Source organism: Ovis canadensis, chromosome 7 (assembly GCF_042477335.2).
Source record: "Ovis canadensis isolate MfBH-ARS-UI-01 breed Bighorn chromosome 7, ARS-UI_OviCan_v2, whole genome shotgun sequence".
Classification (NCBI taxonomy): domain Eukaryota; kingdom Metazoa; phylum Chordata; class Mammalia; order Artiodactyla; family Bovidae; genus Ovis; species Ovis canadensis.
This window is the reverse complement of record NC_091251.1, coordinates 103,000,896-103,016,996: the sequence shown is the minus strand read 5'-3', so window position 1 is coordinate 103,016,996 and position 16,101 is coordinate 103,000,896. Positions and strand designations below refer to the sequence as shown.

General features: G+C 42.7%; 1 protein-coding gene across 3 annotated transcripts in view; it reads left to right on the top strand.

Moving 5' to 3' along the window:
• STON2 (stonin 2) overlaps positions 1-16,101 on the top strand; it is a 174,082-nt gene that overhangs the window by 141,946 nt on the left and 16,035 nt on the right. The window lies entirely within an intron of this gene.

Below are 16,101 nucleotides of genomic sequence, written 5' to 3'. Positions count from 1 at the left end.
TCAATCCCAAATATTCGTTGGAAAGACTGATGCTGAAGCTCCAATACTTTGGCCACCAGATGCAAAGAGCCAACTATTGGAAAAGACCCTGATGCTGGGAAAGATTGAAGGTGGAAGGAGAAGGGGACGACAGAGGATGAGATGGTTGGATGGCATCATCGACTCAATGGGCATGAGTTTGAACAAACTCCAGGAGACAATGAAGGACAGGGAAGCCTGCGTGCTGCAGTCCATGGGATCAGGAAGAGTCAGACATGACCTGGCGACTGAACGACAGCAGATGGTCAGGACCCCGTGCAGACTCTTCAGGGTGGGTGCGTCTGAATAACAGCTCCCACTCTTTCCCTGCACTTGGGTTAGTCCATTCAAAATTTCCAACAAGAATCTGGCTTTACTTGGGTCGTCTGCATCCTGGGTGGAGTACCTTGATTGATACTCCAGGAAGACCTGTATGAAAGGAGAGAAGTTCAGCTGCGATGTTGTTACCCCAAGTAGCAGGGGAGGGATGCCTGGGGCAGGTAATAATACAATGTTCCTTCCCTATATATTGCTCACTATATTGACTTTGTTCTCTGAATCATGTAGGTTGACTTTTCCTCTAAGACTCCACTGAAAACCATAGTGTCAACCTGTTGTTTGAACAATAAGAGATTTAAAGCATTTAATTCAAAGACATTTGCTATAAAGCTAGTGGTTACTTTGGCATAGGTCAGGATCTCACAGACAGCCCCTCTTATTAATCTTTTTTAAAATTTTATTTATTTTTAATCAAAGGATAATTGCTTTACAGTATTGTGTTGGTTTCTGCCAAACATCAACATGAGTCAGCAATAGAGATGTCCCCTCCCTCTTGATCCTCCCTTCCACCTCCCTTCCCAACCCACCCCTATAGGTTGTTTCAGAGCCCTGGATTGAGTTCCCTGCATCATGCAGCAAATTCCCACTGGCTGTCTATTTTACATATGGTCATGTATGTTTCCATGTTACTCTCTTCATACATCCCACACCCTCCTTCTTCCCCAACCCATGTGTCCATAAGTTTATTCTCTATGTCTGTCTTAGTTGTTGCCCTGCAAATAACTTCATCAGTACCATTTCCCTAGATTCCATATATATATATATATACATATATATATATATATGTTAATATACAGTATTTTGGGCTTCCCTGGTAGCTCTAGGCCCCATCACTTCACAGCAAATAGATGAGGAGACAATGGAAACAGGGAGAGACTTTATTTTGGGGGCTCCAAAATCACTGCAGATGGTGACTATAGCCATGAAATTAAAAGACGCTTGCCATGTAGCTCAGTTGGTAAAGAAGCTGCCTGCAGTGCTGGAGACCAAGGTTCAATTCCTGGGTCAGGAAGATCCACTGGAAAAAAATGGCAGCCCACTGCAGTATTCTTGCCTGGAGAATCCTGTAGACAGAAGAGCCTGGCAGGCTATATAGTCCATAGGGTTGCAAGAGTCAGACATGACTTAGTGTTATCTTTCTTTTCTTTCTTTGCTTCTTGGAAGAAAAGCTATGACTAACCTAGACAACCACATACTAAAAAACAGAGACGTTTCTTTGCCAACAAAGTCCATCTAGTCAAAGCTATGACTTTTCCAGTAGTCATGTATGGATGTGAGAGTTGGATATAAAGAAAGCTGAGCATCGAAGAATGGATGCTTTTGAACTCTGGTGTTGGAGAAGACTCTTGAGAGTCCCTCAGACTGCAAGGAGATCCAACCAGTCCATCCTAAAGGAGATCAGTCCTGAATATTCATTGGAAGGACTGATGTTGAAGCTGAAACTCTAATACTTGGGCCACCTGATGTGAAGAACTGACTCATCTGAAAAGACCCTGATGCTGGGAAAAATTGAAGGCAGGAGGAGAAGGGGATGACAGAGGATGAGATAGTTGGATGGTATCACCGACTCAATGGACATGAGTTTGAGTGAACTCCGGCAGTTGGTGATGGACAGGGAGCCCTGGCGTGCTGCAGTCCATGGGGTCGCAAAGAGTCAGACACGACTGAGTGACTGAGCAGAATACAATATTTGTTTTTCTTTTTCTGATTTACTTCACTCAGTGTAATAGGCTCTACGTTCATCCACCTCATTAGAACTGAGTCAAATGCATTCCTTTGTGTGGCTGAGTAATACTGCGTTGTATATAGGTACCGCAGCTTCCTTATCCATGCATCTCTCAGTGGACATCTAGGTTGCCTCCATGTTCTAGCTATTGTATACAGTGCTGCAGTGAACGTCGGGGTACATGGATCTTTTTCAATTTTGGTTTCCTCAGGGTTTATGCTTAGTAGTGGGATTGCTGGGTCATACGGTGGTTTAATTCTTAGTTTTTTAAGGAATCTCCGTGCCGTCTTCCATAGTGGCTGTATCAATTTACATTCCCACCAACAGTGAAAGAGCATTCCCTTTTCTCCATACCCTCTCCAGCGTTTATTGTTTGTAGATTTTTTGGATGATGGCCATTCAGACTGGTGTGAGGTGATATCTCATTGTAGTTTTGATTTGCATTTCTCTAATAATGAGTGATGTTGAGCATCTTTTCATGTGTTTATTGACCATCTGTATGTCTTCTTTGGAGAAATGTCTGTTTAGGTCTTTTTCCCACTTTTTGATTAAGTTTTATTTTTCTGGTGTTGACTTGTATAAGCTGCTTGTATATTTTAGAAATTAATCCTTTTCTGTTGTTTCCTTTGCTATTATTTTCTCTCATCCTGAGGATTGTCTTTTCACCTTGTTTATAGTTTCCTTTGCTGTGCAATAGCTCTTAAGTTTAATTAGGTCCCACTTGTTTATTTTTATTTCCGTTACTCTAGGAGGTGGGTCATAGATGATCTTGCTGTGATTTATGTCATAGTGTGTTCTGCCTGTGATTTCCTCCAAGAGTTTTATAGTTTCTGGTCTTACATTTAGGTCTTTAATCCATTTTGAGTTTATCTTTGTGTGTGGTGTTTGGAAGTGTTCTAATTTCATTCTTTTACACATAGCTGTCCAGTTTTCCCAGCAGCACTTATTGCAGAGGCTATATTTGCCCCATTATGTATTCTTGCCTCCTTTGTCAAAAATAAGGTACACATAGGTGCGTGTGTTTATCTCTGGGCTTTCCATCTTGTTCCATTGGTTTATAAGAAGGAAAGTTACATGGTTCAAAATAGCCTGGAGTTAAAATTTCCCTCCAGGTCCTCCTCACCATTCTATACAAAACAAAGAACTCTCTCACCGCCGCCCCCCCCCCCCACAAAAATTGGACATTAAGGCTGATGACACCCAGCTCCCAGCCAGTCCAGCCTCTGGCCGATCTCCAAAATTCCTTGCCCCAGCCGTTTAAGAGGGAACTACTCTCAACAACCTTGGAGAAGAACAGGCCACCTTAAGACAGTAGCTTTCTACATACATGCCTATATATACTTACTCTTTTCTTGGGTTAGTGCAGCAGCTCACTAATCTGACTGCTGCCCCTTCTTGCCTCATTAAAGGTGATCTCTTCCTGTAAAGTGACCGTCTCGTTCTTTTTCTGAACCTCGCCTTCTCTAACTCCCTTACCCTACATTTTATTTCTGGTTTTGTTCCAGTACTGTACTGTCTGGATGATGGTGGCTTTGCAGTACAATCTTAAGTCTGGAGGATTGGTTCCTCAGCTCCATTCTTCTTTCTCAAGATTGCTTTGGCTATTCGGGGTCTTTTGAGACAGCCCCTCTTTCTAGCATGGCTATATGTTTATTGGGCACTAAAAGTATAGCCGAGAGAGACATCAAAAGACCAGTATTGTGATAGTGAGGTTGAATAATCTTTGGCCCTGGCAGCAACTCCAACAGTTATTTGTTTAGATGAGTTTTATAATTTTGGCAGAGTTGGAAGACTGGTTTTAAAACTTCCTAGAGAGCAAGGTAGGTGATGAGCAAGTCAAGCTTAACTAGGTTCTATGCAATGTTAAAAGGCTAAGATATAGGTTGTTAGCATAGCCACCAGGGAGCTGGAGCATGTATAATTCAATTATTGCCCAAACAAAAGGAGAGCTTCAGAGAGTAAGACATCCTTCTTATTTGCCAAAGTACCTTTCCCTTTTGACTGACAACCAAGACCATATTTCTGATTACAGTAGCCCGCTCTGACAGAGACAGGGAAGAGGTGGTATCTGTGTGTGTGTGTGTGTTTGTGTGTATGGGTGTGTGTTTGTGTGTATGGGTGTGTGTTTGTGTGTATGTCTGTGTGTTTGTGTGTGTGTGTGTTTGTGTGTATGGGTGTGTGTTTGTGTGTATGTCTGTGTGTTTGTGTGTGTGTGTGTTTGTGTGTATGGGTGTGTGTTTGTGTGTATGTCTGTGTGTTTGTGTGTGTGTGTGTTTGTGTGTATGGGTGTGTGTTTTTGTGTATGGGTGTGTGTGTGTGTGTGTGTGTGTGTATGTGCATCCATGATAAATATTTAAAATGTGCCTCGTGCACTGATCCAGCCTTCTCTAAATGTTTGGTCCTGTCTCTCCAAAGGTTTGATCGTGAACCTCTAATATTTGTATATTTATAAATATACTGTATTATAAATATATTTCTAAATTACAAACATACTAGATATTTTAGTATATGTTTTCTAACATAAAAAAAATAAATGTTTAAAGGATGGGTTAAAAAGTCAACAAAAACAGAAGTTCTGGTATTTTTCTTCTCATGTCCAAGTGGCTCATTCTGTATACATACTCGGGTGCTCTCCTCCTCTTCGGGGCCTGCTGCTCTGGAACACTGAAGCATCTTAGACTCAGCCTGCAATTGCAAAGGCAGTTCTTAGTACCAGAGGGTTAATAGGAAGTTTTGTGTCCTGTCTCATGACTTCGCACTTCCCTTATGTAGCTGATTCTAGTGCTGTTTTGTGATTAATCAAGGTGGCTTTGTGAATGCAGACTCTCATATCTCTTGTAATTCCTAAGCCTTAGCAATAATGGTGGAAAGATTCGGATTCATGGAATTGTAGCCCAAGGCAAACATTCTTCTTTTTTTCTCCACTGCCCCCCCTTTCCTTTGATAGTGATAAAACTTCCAGGCATTTGTTTCTCCCTGCTTCTCCACTCACCTCACTTCTTTTTTTTGCTTAAGGACTCTGAAATAATGATAATATTTACATATTTTTATCATGATTGCTATCATTTATTGTGCTGTGGACCAGTTAAATTCACTGTCCTTAATTGATCTCATTTATCCTCACAACACTACAAAGTGAGTACTGTTAATTCCCCTGAAGAGTTGATAAACATGAGGCTTAGAGAAGGTTCAGTAACGTGCCCAAGATGGCAGTTTTCCAAAGCAAGGCCATGTCAGTCTGACACCAAAGTCCTTTACCTTCTCTGCAGGGTCACAGATTAAGTGGTGAGGATGAGTATGGGGCCAGGAACTCAAGCCAGCATTAGTATAAACCACCCTGAAGCTATGTTTTCTATTATAGACCTTGTGTCCGCCCAGGGGACCCTGCTGTTCATATGCTGGATGAAGAGGGTGCTGGGGCCAGCCAGGAAAAGCGCTGAGTGTGGCTGCAAATCATCTGGAAGGAGCTTTACACTCCATCTGCCTTTGAGGTCTTCCGAAAAGCTTGACAGGTCCAAGGGTACAAATAGATGTCTACCTGCTAGAAGAAATCTATTGGCGTGGTAGGAATTCATTGTTTGTTGTTTTACTAACAGAGTATTTTAATTTAGGAGCTTTCCTGGTAGCGCAGTAAAGAAACTGCCTGCAATGCAGGAGACCCAGGTTCAATCCCTAGGTCAGGAAGATGTCCTGGAGAAGGAAATGGCAACCCACTCCAGAATTCTCGCCGGGAGAACCCCATGGACAGAGGAGCCTGGTGGGCTGCAGTTCATGGGGTCACACCAGTCAGACACGACTTAGTGACTAGACCATGGTTTTAACTTATATTTATGGTTTATAAATTGCACCTACCACCAGTCTGTAAGGATGTCTCCTTTGATCTTGATGACTAAAAGGGAGCTGGACAAGTACTGAAATGAAATCAAACTACTCCAAATTCAGTTGAAAAGAAGTGACTTACTGCATAAAGGAGCTGTTTGGTTATTTTGCTGTTGTTGCCATTGCTGGAAAATTTACATCAAGAGCAATGAGCTTTGGGTAATATTGGTGCAAGGGGATCATTTGTACAGATCCTTCCAGCTTGCTGGGATTGCCCCTCACTTTGCCATAAGTGACCTTAGTCCAGCTGATTTATTACCCCCCCCCCCACTCCCAACAGACCTCTTGAATTCCTTCCAGAAGCCGCCTTATAGCCTAGCAATGTTATAAAATGGAAGATAGGCTTGATACAGACTCAGTCAGAATGCCGGCTCCTCTCATTCCCAGTAAATACAGTGTACACGAGCATACAGAATCATGCTTGAGAGGCCCCAGCTCTGTTTCTCTACCCCCTGACCAAGGTTACAGTGTCACCTATGGAGAAGTAGCACTTCCAGGAGCCCACCAGGCTCCTCTGTCCATGGGGTTCTCCAGGCAAGAATTGTGGAGTGGGTTGCCATTTCCTTCTCCAGGACATCTTCCTGACCTAGGGATTGAACCTGGGTTTCCTGCATTGCAGGCAGTTTCTTTACTGTGCTACCAGGAAAGCTCCTAAATTAAAATCATTGAGGTTCAGAATGATCAGATGTTGAACCTGGTCTGCAGTAGAACAGCTCTGCTCTGGAACTCTTTCAGGACCGGGAAGGGAAAGAGGGCATGACTATGTGTACTCACAGTGTATAAACTCATCATGGTTGGACACTTACAAGCAGATGAGACTCCCGTGCCCCACCCCCAGAATAAGTAGAAAAGGATCCATGCTCATGGTGGAGGTGCTCCATGTCCCAGGCCGTGGAAGTCAGAGTTAGGAGTATTATTATATTAAAGAAGACAATGAGTCCCAGCTCTGTAGGGGCACAGACTGAGTGGTGGGACATTTGTTGTTGTTCAATTGCTCAGTCGTATCCGACTCTTTGCGACCCCATGGACTGCAGCATGCCAGGCTCCTCTGTCCTTCACTGTCTCCCGGAGTTGGCTCAAATTCATGTCCATTGAGTCAGTGATACTACCCCACCATCTCATCCTTTGCTGCCTCTTTTCTCCTCCTGTCCTCAATCTTTCCCAGTATCAGGGTCTTTTCCAATGCGTCAGCTTTCCACATCAGGTGGCCAAAATATTGGAGCTTCAGTTTCAACATCATTCCTTCCAGTGAATATTCAAGGTTGATCTCCTTTAGAATTGACTGGTTGGATCTCCTTGCAGTCCAAGGGACTCTCAAGAGTCTTCTCGAACAGCACAGTTCAAAAGCATCAATTCTTTGGTGCTCAGCTTTCTTTATAGTCCAGCTCTCACATCCATACATGACTACTGGCAAAACCATAGCCTTGACTGTGGACCTTTGTTGGCAAAGTGATGTCTCTGCTCTTTTTTAACATGCTGTCTGGGTTGGTCAGAGCTTTTCTTCCAGGGAGAAAGTGTTTTATGTTAATAATTTCATGGCTGCAGTCACCGTTCACAGTGATTTTGGTGATTTGCCAAAATTACTGTGGCAAGATATCAGTAGCAGTTAAAAGTAGATTCGTGTACTGAAGGGAGTGGACAGGGGAGTGTCAGAGCCATTTGTGACACTGAAGCCTCTTTGTTAATTCCATCTGGCCACTTTGACATCCTCTGTTTTCTGTTACTAACATGACCGACAGGATAAATCAAGCCCTTATCTTTGGGTGCTCCCTCAGTTCAGTTCAGTTGCTCAGTCACGTCTGACTCTTTGTGATCCCATGGACTGCAGCACTCCAGGCCTCCCTGTCCATCACCAACTCCTGGATTTTACCCAAACTCATGTGCATCAAGTCTGTGATGCCATCCAACCATCTTGATGCCATCCAACCATCTCATCCTCTCTTGTCCCCTTCTCCTCCCACCTTCAATCTTTCCCAGCATCAGGGTCTTTGCCAATGAGTCAGCTCTTCGCATCAGGTGGCCAGAGTATTGGAGTTTCAGCTTCAACATCCGTCTTTCCAATGAACACCCAGGACTGATCTCCTTTAGGATGGACTAGTTGGATCTCCTTGTAGTCCAAGAGGCTCTCAAGAGTCTTCTCCAACACCACAGTTCAAAAGCATCAGTTCTTCGGCACTCAGCTTTCTTTGGGTGCTCCCTAATCCTTCACAGATCTGGACCTTCTCTGTTTCTCACCGTTGCAGGAAGACATGGTAAATGTGGTGAGGTGTGTCATTACCTTCATCAGAAGAAGTTCTGGGATTTGGGGAGCAACCTACAAAACCTGACATGTGATTTTTACCTGTTGGTATAAGAGGGATGAGGCTGTTAGACCCTGAGATCTCTGACCAAATGTAACAGCAGGGTTCAGTCCCTTTAACACTGCTTTAGGATGTGCTGATCCACCATAGATTTTCACTGAAGTCTGGGACCCTGACTGCACTGGTGCCCGCCTTGTGGGTTCAGTGGTCCCTTGTGGCTTACGAGCGTCCTGGGTCGTGACTGGGATGTGTCCTCACGTGGTGACCAGGTGAATCGTGGGTGAGGCTGTGGGGACACACACAGGTGAGACTCCCACCATAGCAACGGGGCAGGCAGTCCTGCTGGGCGACCCGCCTTGACCACACTGAGGGCGTGTGGGAACTTGCCCAGTGCCCCTCTAGGCAGTCCTTTCCCAGGTCCCCAGGCCTGGCACTTGCAGGGCAGAAGAACTGTGCTCAAATCAGAGTCAGGATGGACACCTTTGCTTCCCTTGCCCTCCTATATTGTCTCCTTGACAGTAACATCTGGATGTTGCTCCTTTTCTTTTTAGCTCCTGAATGAAAAGAGCCCTTTCCACTATCTTATCACGTCATAGAAGAGTGTGATGGGTCAGTAAGCAGAGAGCTTCACAGACTGTCCAAAAGGGCTCAGACCCTGGAAACTCCTCTCAGTTCACTCCTCTTTGGTGGGCTCTGAAAACAGTTTAAGGCAGGAGGCTTTTTCTCTATGGCAATGAAAAAATAAGTAAAACACGGATTAGGTTAGGTCCTCAGGTAGCATCACTAGTTAAGTCTCTGAGATGCCCTGATATTTAAAATGTTAAGAGACTAGTTTATAAATTGGATTGCCAGTTTTTCAGTTTACCGTCGATACTGGAATCTAGCCCTGCTCCCCTGCCTGTGACCTCTGCTGGGGAACTGAAGTTGGCCCCTTCAGACAACAGCAAAGTGTTACAGTGGGATCTCTGCCCAGGTGGGTGTTGGAGACTAGAGCCTTCATCTCAGACAACATGAGAAGCCGATATCAAAGAGGCACATTAAGTCAGAGAACCAGTGAGCCAGTTGAGTTGGAAGTTTAGTTGTTAGAGGAAGAAGCCAAAAGCAGGGATCCAAAGTGCTGAGCATTGAAGATGCATGGGGAAGTGGGTAATGGTAGAACCAGGGAATGTTTGGACACGAATGCGTGTGTGGTCAGTCGTGTACAACGCTTCACAGTCCTGTGGACTGTAGCGCTCCAGGCTTCTCTGTCTATGAGATTATCCCGGCAAGATTACTGGAGTGGGCTGCCATTGCCTCCTCTGGGGATCTTCTCGTCCCAGGGAGTGAACCCTCATCTCCTGTGGCTCCTTCATTGGCAGGCAGGTTCTTTAGCCCTGAGCCACCTGGGAAGCCCAAATGTTTAGAACCAGCTTTTAAAAATTTAGGACAGCCTAGGTAGGCACACCAAAAATACTGGGGATGTTCCTGGGCCATTTATCGAACTTAAAGTCTGATGCTTGCTTTTATGAGGAAAAAAAAGTGATGAACTGTGTTAGCCCATCTTGATAAGCAGGGAGGGAGTTGGCACAGGGAGCTGACCATTCATTGGGAGGTGCTCAGTGCTGCTTCCTAGCCCCTCTTCAGTTCAGTTCACTGAATAAAAACCAGAAACTAGTGTGAAATGATAGAGATTCTGTCAAGTGGTGGTAAGTGGTAGTTTGATGAACTCACTTCTTCACTGTGATATATCTCTGACCAGCATCCAAACATCCCCTCTCCAGGACAATAAATGCTAACGACAGATAAACAGACTCAGACCTTCTGACTCCCCTTTTTATCAGTGTGTTGCGGTGACTAAGCTTATTTTATCCAAGTTAAGAAGCTCCCCTGATAAGGTTTAAATGAATAACTCCTTTCTCTCACCTATACACCTTCACATATCAGGGGATGACTTCATGCCGAAAGGCTTCCCTCTGGAAATGTCAGTCATTGTTTAACTTCTTTTCTCCCATTGAATAGTGCTCATAAAAAGTTGTGTGTCAAGATAACTCTTGCCAATCTCAAAGGTAAATTAACCAGATTTTAACTTAATGAACAAGCGTTAAGATAATACCCGAGTTAATGAATATTAAAATTAGGACTTGACTTTCAGTTTATTTTAGGCAGTTGACTTAAACTCACTGAGTGTCAGCTTTTCTCAGCAAAATGAAGGAGTCAGGTTTTCTTATTTCTAAAATCCCTTCAAGTCAGAAAATTCTGTGTTCCTCTTCTTGCCAGAATTGATGCTTTTGAACTCTGGTGCTGAAGAAGACTCTTGAGAGTCCCTTGGGCAGGAGGGAAATCAAACCAGTCAATCCTAAAGGAAATTAACCCCGAATACTATTGGAAGGACTGATGCTGAAGCTGAAGCTCCAATACTTTGGGCACCTGTACAAACAGCTGACTCATTGGAAAAGACTCTGATCCTGGGAAAGATTGAAGGCAGAAGAAGAGGGTGATAGAGGGTGAGATGGTTGGATGGCATTACCAATTTAATGGACACGAACTTGGGCAAACTCTGGGAGATAGTGAGGGACAGTGAGGCCTGGCATGCCACAGTCCATGGGGTTGCAAAGAGTCAGACACGACTTGGCGACGGAACACACACAAATATTTAGGTGCCCACTGTTCATCCAAGGCTGGTCACGCAGTATATGCTCTTGTGCAACAGTAACTTTTCCTGCAATAATCTGTTTGTTTTTGCCACTGCTCATAAATTCCAAGGGACAGCTCTCAGTAAGTGTTTTGCACTTGTCATTGCAGTTAATAAATTAGGTTAACAAATGGGGGAGGAAGATGGCAAGTCTCATCTGCTCTTTTCAAAAATATAATAGAATCTTACATTTTCCCCCCACAGAGCTTACTTTTTCTGCAGTTTGGTGGTTTTGATTGCCATTGTAATCAATTTGGGGAACTTAAAATCGATTATGGTCTAACATCAAAAGGGCCCACCATTTCTTTTTAGTTTACATCGGTAAAGGCACTAAGGACGCTCTTCAGTTCACTTCAGTTCAGTTGCTCAGTCGTGTCTGACTCTTTGCGACCCCATGGATTGCAGCACACCAGGCCTCCCTGTCCATCACCAACTCCTGGAGTTTACTCAAACTCATGTCCATTGAGTCGGTGATGCCACCCAACCATCTCACCCTGTTGTCCCCTTCTCCTCCTGCCTTCAGTTTTTCCCAGCATCAGGGTCTTTTCCAATAAGTCAGTTCTTCACATCAGGTGGCCAAAGTATTGGAGTTTCAGCTTTAGCATCAGTCCTTAATATGGAGGACTGTTTTCCTTTAGGGTGGACTGGTTGGATCTCCTTGCAGTCCAAGGGACTCTCAAGAGTCTTCTCCAACATCACAGTTCAAAAGCATCAATTCTTCAGCACTCAGCTTTCTTTATAGTCCAACTCTCACATCCATACATGACTACTGGAAAGGTACTGGAAATTCTCCCTGTGGTGTAGAATGAAAACCTAACCCTCATCCATAGCTTTTATTTAGCAGCAGCCCAACTCATAACACCTGTGGAGAAGGCAATGGCAACCCACTCCAGTATTCTTGCCTGCAGAATCCCCATGGACAGAGGAGCCTGGCGGGCTACAGTCCATGGGGTCGCAAGAGTCAGACATGACCTAGTGACTAAACCACCACCACCAACTCATAATACTAAAAGTAATTTGGAGGTAGCGAGTGGAAGAGAGAGTAAGTAAAGTGAAGCTGGATTTTTGGTTATATTTTAATGTCAGTAAAACAGAATTGTGGATGACGATGTTTTTCTGAAGATAATTCATTTTGCTTCTTAGTGGAGAAATTTGCCAGACTTTCCCTTCCCCTGATTGTTTCTAATACCAGCCACACCAGTCACAAGTGTCTTAGGAAAGATCTAACTGCTGCTTTATCAACACAGACTACAGCAAAGTTCTTGGTTTTCTTTCTCTAAGGTTAGTTAACGGGAGGCATAAAGATACATTTTGACCTTTTAGTATTTCTTTCTTTTGTAAGCAACACTGCATTTTTGAAAGAAGAAAAGACTACAGATTTAGAATTTCAAAAATCACTTCTTACCCCACTTATTTGTTTTCACATCAAAAAGCTTTTTAATATGTTTATACACTTTATATCATGAGTATAAATCATTCTAGCAGCAGCAGCAACAGTAGGTATAGCAGCCAACATCTAATGAATTTAATGTTTGCCAGACACAGTTCTAACATCTGGATTAATTTTTCCTAGCAACCCTGTTAGGTAGCATTTAATATTTTTCTAGTTTCATTGATGGGAAAGCGGAGACACAGAAGTTAAAACAACTTGCCTGAAGCCATATAGCTAATAAGCTGCAGATATGGAATTGAAACCCAGGCAGTCTGACTCCACACTGTGGGCTCTTGTTATTTACTCAACAATATAGATATCATGATCAGCTTCCATGTGAGTTAACATCATCAACAGCATCATCATGACTGATGCATGGGCTTCCAGTTTAAGGATAAACAATGGATATAACCAGTCTCCTATTGGTGGATATTTAGAAAGTGAAAGTGTTAGTTAACTCATTCGTGTCCGACTCTTTGTGACCCCATGGACTGTAACCCACCAGGCTTTTCTGTCCACGGGATTCTCCAGGCCAGAATACTGGAGTGGGTAGCGGTTCCCTTCTCCACTGGATCTTCCCGACCTGGGAAGAAAACTTGGTATTAATAGGGGAGAATTTTAAAAATAGTATTTGGCAGTCCTTAGGTTCACCTCAAGAAATGCTTTATTTTCATATGAAAATATGAACCACCGTGACCCTCTGTGAACTATGAACCAATTTTGTTTTTCATCTAGAAAAGTGCTTTTATTATTTTTTCCTTATAAATGATTTTATAGAAAACCAAATTCTCATTTTCAGAAATTTGACCTATTACACTACTACCAGCCCCAAAGATGGATTTTTAAAACAGTTTGTAATCATGGAAGATGAAGATGCCAAAGAAGAGGTAGCTTTGTAACAGTCTTTTGATGCTATTTAATGAATATAGAATCTCTAGAAATTGATCTAATTTAAAAAGTTTGCCTCCAAATTTGAAGATGTGTGTGTGTGTGTGTGTGTGTGTTAGTCACGCAGTTGTGTCTGACTCTTTGCGACCCCATGGACTGTAGCTCACCAGGCTCCTCTGTCCAGGCAAGAATACTGGAGTGGTTGCTATTTCCTTCTCCAGGGGATCTTCCCAACTCAGGGATCAAACCTGGGTCTCCCTCATTGTTGGCAAACTCTTTCCCGTCTGAGCCACCAGGGAAGCCCCAAATTTAAAGATAACTTCATTTAAATTGTATTATGAGTCTAATGCTTCAAAACTGTCTAGGACTTGGTGTGATTTCAAGTAACTTGGCTTAAAATTCTAAGACTTACTGTAAGAAAGTTAAAACTATCTTCAGGGAAGACAAAGGCCTTTTTTCCCTTTTTTTTTTTTTTTCCAGTTTGGGAGAGGATGGTAAGTGCTATTTTGGGGACAGAATTCCCAACAGAAGAGAATCCTTTGGCAGCAAGAATAAACAGCTTTGGCAGAATCCACCCTGCAAGCGAAAAGGACAGGGTACATGCGAAGCCTGGGAGTTGTCCTGAGCTCCAAGGCAGAAAGGATATCCTTGGTACAAGGGGTGAGTCAGCACCAGACTGTCTGAGTGGAAATACTGTCCACAAAAGCTCCATAGAGCTGCTTCATTAGAAAGTGATACATTTTGTGATACATCCCCTTCCCTAGGGAGGTTCAGTTACTGTTGCAAGGAAGTGATTATATTTTACTTAGGGCTACATTGTTCCCTTTAGCCTTCATTATAACCACCACAACAGTAATAATAATAATAACAATAGTAGTGCTAGTAGTAAAATGTGTCCTACAAACCTTGATTGTTTTCTGATTCTTTTCCCTTCATTTTCCAGAAAATAAATCACTTATACATCTACAAAAGTACACTAGTGATTAATTTGAAGGAGAGTCTCCTCTTTAATTTTAAAATGCTTTGAAATTCTTTTGTGATGCTGTACACATAGTAAATACTTTTTGCTTATTTTATTTCTGGGGTGAGCGTGGGTATGTATGTGTGTGTGAGCATGTATTCAGCTTACATTTTCAAACTGATGCTTTCAGTAGAGGTAATCACTATTTGTTTGAATAAATATACTTTGAAAGATGGATGACAGGTAGCCATCCCATCCACATGTAATTACGTGTCTAATTATATGTCACACTGCTGATTTGGTTTAGCTGGGGATGATATTCATGAAGATTTAGCAGGATGGTAAGAAAACTCAACCGTTTGAATATTCATTTCTCTTTGCGTCCAAATGTCTGGAGGTGGAAAGTGTTGGTGGAATGGAGATCCCGATACACATTTCTACAGAGACAGAGAGAACACAACTGCTCCAAAGCAGAGTTTCTTTTCCCACTCATTCAGTCAACAACCCTTTACTGAGTAATGGCTCTATGCCAGACACTGATTTGTTTCCTGGGACATTCCTTCATCAGAATCCACTCCTGGCTTTGTAAAGGTCCCACGCCCCTCTCCCTTCCCACAACCACAGCAGCCGCACAGGGTCTTTACTGAAAAGGTTTGGATTTTTCCTGCCTTGAAACTCAACTTTGCAGCTCCTTCCTTGAAGGCTCTGCAAGAGTGGAGTTTTATTTATAATAATCTTTGTTGTCCTTTATAAAATAAACCCCAAGATGGAAAACTATTTTAGAGAAAAAAGAAGAGATTAATATCAGGAGCATCTTCTTATGTTTCTACAGACTTGTAAACATTTTGATGGCTGTGTGTTATTCCACTGTGTACCTCAGTTTCCTAATATTCACCCCAAACTTGGTTCACAATTTGGATTCATTTCCTTAGGGTAACATTACTAAGTCATTGTAAGACCCTTAATATAAACTGCCAAACCATTTTCAGAGAATTTATAGCAACTTATGGTCCCACTGAGGATCTGTTTACTGTTTATATTCTAGAACCCTTACCCTCATCAAATACTAAAACTTGGAAAATCTTCACTTTATTTGGGGGGATTTAATTTTCATTTTTCTTATTACTAGTGAAGGAAATGGCAGCCCACTCCAGTGTTCTTGCCTGGAGAATCCCAGGTGGGCTGCCGTCTATGGGGTCGCACAGAGTCAGACACGACTGAAGCGACTTAGCAGCAGCAGTAGCAGTGAAACTGAACATTTCCCACGTGGCTATTAGATATTTTTGCTTTCTCTTTCCTGGGTTGTCTATCTGTCTTCTGCCTGTATTTCAAGTTTTTATAGTTTTCTTATTCACTTGCATATGAAACTTATTTCATATTAAGGATGTTAGCATTTTGTCTTTAGTATTTATTGATCACATTTGGTTAAAAATCCCTCCAATTACATTATTCACAGTCATATCATCACTTAGAGCATATGGCTTGTTTTGTTCAATGTGATCAGCTTTATATCATTTTATTTAAGAGGTGGTTTTGATGTTTAAAAATTAAGAATACATGCATTAGAGTCAAAAAGGAAAAAAAAACCTATTCCAGAAACATCTATAAAATAAAGTAGAATGTATAAGAGTTAAATTGTGATGGACCTGGGTTCTCTCAGCGCTTCTATATCGATGTTTGCATTCTTACTGCATTTAATGTATGGCCCTCTGGTGGGCTTCTGTGGTGGCTCAGACGGTTAAAAATCACCTGTGATGTGGGAGACCTGGGTTCAATCCCTGGGTTGGGAAGATCCCCTGGAGAAGGGAAAAGCTACCCACTCCAATATTCTGACCTGGAGAATTCCACGGACTATATAGTCCACGGGTCACAAAGTGTCGGATGTGA